Raw genomic sequence first — 5256 nt, 5'->3', positions numbered from 1 at the left:
TCCCACTCCCCCTGCTTGTGTTTCCTCTCTTGCTATGTCTCTGTCTGTCAAGTACATAAATAAAAAATCTTTAAAAAAAAAAAAAAAGAAGAGCCTGACTGGAGGTGCCTGGATGGCTCAGTCAGTTAAACGTTTAACTCTTGATTTGGGCTCAGGTCCTGATCCCAGGGTCCTGGGATCGAGCCCAGCATCGGGCTCCCTGCTCCGCGGGAAGGCTGCTTCTCCTTCTCCCACTCCCCCTGCTTGTGTTCTCTCTCGCGCGCTCTTTCTCTCTCTCTGTCAAATAAATAAATAAAATCTTTAAAAAAAAAAGAATACTAAAAAGGAGAAGAATTCTTATTTGTAAAGAAAAAGATAGGAAAAATAATAGAAAGTGGAAGTTGGAGAATGGTTTAGCTGAAACATTAAGCCGTATTTTGGATAAGAAGAACAGAAAAGGATGTGTTTTTAAAATGAAAACACAAATTTAATTTAAACAATCAAGTTTAGATTATATGTTAAAATAAGCAAAAATACCTAACTATGTTTAGAGGGAGACAACTTTTGAGAATGGGTTTTTATAACTATGTTGTATTTTTTAATACTCCATATTAGTCAATAAGCCAACATTCCACATCCCCCCAAACATGTGTAGAAAAAGTAACTGTGTTCCTTCATTGTTATTAATTCATGTTGTAAAACCCAAGGAAATATAATTTCCAAAACCATAGAACATATTAGTAGGCTTTACAGACAAACTAAAAATAAAGGAGAGGTTGATCTGTTTTTCTAGTATTTCTACTGTGTTCAAAAACACTATTTAATCACAAGTACAGAACCAATCGCCCAAATTTTAAAGATAGACAGGTTTAAAATGAGCTCTCCCCTTGAAATTGTAACCTCAATAAAAAATTGAGGTTTCCTCCCTCCTCCAGCCAGGCAACTACATAAGGATAATGTATTCATCTCTAGAAAAAAATAAATTAATAAGCTTAATCCATATTGTAATGTTATTTCTATAGAAAATGTAGATGCTAAAAGAAAATGCATACAAACTCAATATTTGATATTTTCAATATAATTGTGATTCAGATAGGGAATGCATTTTTAATGTTGCCTTTTCAACATATTGAGTTGGTTTTCTTTTTTTTAAGACAGAAAAGCTTTCCTAAATTAGATTTTCTTTTAATTCTCCAGGATACTAAGAAAACAAGGGAACAGCTTGCCTTCGATAAGAATCTTTCTTTTAAATGTGACAGAGAGAGATCCAATTTTCCTGGCTAACCGGATTAGAGTAATCCTAAATAATTTAGCCTCCATTTATGGTTTGGGCAAGTTCATTACATGTGAACTCCCAGCATCTCCTCTCTTTAAGCTCTTTTTGATCAATTAATGCACACTTTTAAGTAGGAAATGTATAAAATCTCCATAGACTATTGCTCCAAGTATTTTTCCTTGTAATTTTATTCATGTCTTTATGCTAAGAAGGAGAACTAAGATTTGTTGAAGCCTGGAATATAAACTCCTCCAGAGTAAGTCAGTGTCTTGCTAGATATAAGTTCCTCACTAGAATGGAACCTTCTTGAGAGTAAGAATTTTGTGAATTTTGTCTTGTTCATCCCTATAAGTCCAGTTCTAAGACCAGAACCTGGGACATGGTAGGCATGTTCAAAGCGTATCTCTGTCTGCCTGCTACATACCAGGGGAGTATTAAGCCCTTTAATACATTTTTTAGTACACTAATAGCCACAAAAACATGAAGAAATCAGTATTACTCCTTTTCGCAGATGAAAAACTGATTCTCAAAGAAATAGGTAACTTACCCCAAATCTCTCAACTGTTAAGTGATGTTAACTCATCCAAACCCAGGCCTTATGAACTGACATCTGGGTTATATAAACCAAATACAAATTCAACTAGATCTCAAGACATATTTTGTTGATCCTTCTCTCCATGCCTACCATATTTTTGGCTCCATACTCTTTGGTTGTCTCTTCATATAACCACAATTTTTCTAATATTATTTTATAGAAAGAGAATAGAATGGTAATTCAGATTTGCCTCTAGCACAGTTGACTTAATTTTTTTATTATTATTGATAGTTTAGTAATATCCTTCAGATTCACGACTTAGTATTATGTTAATGTTTAAAACTTTTGTCAAATTGGGAAATCTTACATGGTAAAGTACAAAAAAAATGACCATAAGTTCTTTGCAGCAACTCCCACCTCAAGGTAAAATGCCTATCTCCCTACTTCTTGAATCTGGGCTGGCCTTGTGACCTCCTTTGATTCATAGAAGTGACATTGTGTAAGTTATGAGCCTAGGCTTCAAGAGACCTTGCTTATGCTTTCACTCAGAAAGCAAACAAACCTTTGCTTTGTGGAGGATGCAATACTGTTGGGTGGGGGGGTGGTGCGCGGGGAGAAGAAAAAGCACTAGCCTCCACAGCTGAGATCCCAGACTTAAGTGCATGCCCAGCAAATGCCCCGAAGAGTAAGATAAGCCATCTGAGAAGAGCCCAGGCCAAATCACTAATGACAGAATAATGATTTTTGTTTTAAGCCAATAAGTTTGGGGCAGTTTGATATGTGCCAGTGAACAGCTGGTATACCCTCTCTAAAGTTTCTTTTGTATATGGTTATTATAATCATCATTTGTGGAAATACTACACATGTGCCCTACAGAGTTCTGACAGATTCTCTTTCACACAATTTCCCCCAAAAAAGGCAAAAATGTGATTAACTTACATGCTGTATTATTAAGTATATTCCTGACAGGTAAGATTATAGATAGAAACTAAATCCTCCAATTATAGTTTTACACATCTGATGATTAGAAAAATTTTCTACAGACTAGCTTCTGGCTCCATGTATTTCAAGCCTAGTTTTTGTTGCACTACACACATACATTAGATGCTAGGCACCTTAAGACATATTCATATGGGTTTAGTCACATACCTATGAGTCATAACATCAACCAGGTTGGCAGAATGGACAATAGGAATACTCCTGGAAGCTATTCCTATTCTAGAATGAGGAAGTACTAACTTAAATATATGGGAAGTAACGATGGGAATCACATAAATATATTTCACTAAACAAAACCAAAATGTATTCTCCATTTAAATTTTCTTAGATCTCAAACAATGTCTGGAGTCTCTCCAAAACCACCCGAAAGAAGGAAGAATTTAATGGTCAGAGTGGGAAAACAGCAGACTTAACTGGTTGCAGTTAAATATCTTGCACAAATTTTACAAAAGTATTTGGCTATGTGAACATATTACTAGGGTCCCTATCAAAGCCTTGAAATGATCTCCATCATGTGAGGGACCCTGAACCTTGAGCTTCATTAGCGTCAGGTGGATCCACACCCTATCTGCCCCCTTCTTCCTGGCTTCCTTCCCTTTCTTAGTCTCTGAAGTAGCAGACAATGCCCCCCTGCCTAATTCAAGCCCCTCAGGAATACTAGTTTTCTAACCTAAGCACTTTTCCAATTTATGGTCACATCCATATTGTTTTCTCTTTCTCTTTGCTTCCACACTCCAAAACTTGAATTTCATGGCAGTGCAAGCCATCAGAAAAGATAATTGCTTGAGTGTGGTAATGGTGACTGACAATTCCATCTCCAAACTATTTATCAGTTCACACTCCATATATCAGGAATCAAGAGAACATGACACCTCTGTCAGTAAAACAAAGGAATCTCATGACAGCATTTCAATTGAATTTTTCACCTGGCACTCACCACATTAGCACTCAGTTAAAATAACTCCATTCATTATTCCAAAATAAGAAAAAAGCAAAACACAAAAATGGATGCTTTAGACAATGTAAATGAAATTATATACATATAAAAAAAAGCTAATACTTCACCTGATCCCAGGTTTTTGCTGCCTTCAAAATAACCTGTCTTGGTTTACTATAACTTTTTTTATGTTTCTGACAATAAGCCAATCTCAGGTCATCCTTTTATACAAGTGAGTTATTCTTTTCAACAGAGAATGTCTATTTTGCCAAACAGTAAGCAAAATATGTCAATCTCAAAGTTCAACTGAAAGTGTCTCTCAGTTAACTCTAAAGCTCAGTAAAAGTGTCAGTCCAAAACTCTAGGTAAATCCTCAATTGGCCTGATTGCCACTTTCATAAAATTTTAAGCACAGATTTCTGATAGTTTGGGTAACTTCCCAAAAGTCGTCTGAAAAGTAAGCCATCCCTGGTCTCCAAAATTCCCTCCTTTTTTATTCTCAAGAACACTTCTTAGTCTCCAGGTGACAGTGTAGTGTTGTGGTCAAGGTCATAAGCTAGACTAGGGAGTGTTCCCATTTTGGTTCTGCCATGACTAGTGGTGGGATTTAGGCAAATTGCTCAAATCCTCTAAGCTTGTTTTCTAGTTTGTAAATTGCAGATAATAATACTGTGTTTTATATAGAGTAATTGTGTGGATTAAATGAGCTGATATACATAACTTAGCATGTTGACTGGCAAAAAAGTATAATCCCCTCCCATTATTTTTTCCCATTTGTATTTCTCATTATAACTGTCATTTTGCTCTGAGAAAGAGCATTGGAGAGGGGGTATAATGAGAATGGAAAAACAATTCAGCTGGTCCTAGAATCAATCCCAGCTTTTTATTTCAACCAGCTGCGCTGGGTCACTCCAAAGCAAGTGTTTTCTATCTCTCTACCCTTTGGTACCACTTTAGTTCAAAAGACACGGCCTCTGTCTCTGCAGTTCTTCACATATATCTTTTTCCAAATATATGTTCTTCTAAAAGAATAAGTGCAAAGGCAAAAAGTAAATTTAGCCCATCAAGCTGTATTGAAATGTTAAATCAATTTTTTAAGAAAGAAAAAATACTGACAAAAACTTTCAAAATAGAAATCTGAAGATAGTTTTCATTTAAAAAAAAAGTGTTCTGGTAAAAGCCCTAATGAATCTAAATAATATCTTCTATACACTAGGCAAAGTCATCATCATTTACTGAGTGCCTACTCAATGCCAAACACTGTTGGATTCTGGAAATACAAACAGGTAAATGACAAGACACCTGTTCCAGGGGAACACATTGTCCAATTGAGGACACAGGGCCAAACATGGCCCTAGACTTCCTAAAGTCTAGAAATACGAAATCAGCAAGACAGACAAAAAGTCCCTCAGCAGATGAGAAGGTAGTTCCAGGGCCATCAATATAATTTTTACGCAGCAAGTATAAAACATGAAGACCTGAAAACTCAGACTTTTCGAGTATCCATAGTGATTACTTACAAGACTTACA

This window comes from Leptonychotes weddellii, chromosome 4 (genome assembly GCF_054177405.1).
Source record: "Leptonychotes weddellii isolate Sample4059 chromosome 4, ASM5417740v2, whole genome shotgun sequence".
NCBI classification, from domain to species: domain Eukaryota; kingdom Metazoa; phylum Chordata; class Mammalia; order Carnivora; family Phocidae; genus Leptonychotes; species Leptonychotes weddellii.
Note: the sequence above shows the minus strand (reverse complement) of the source record.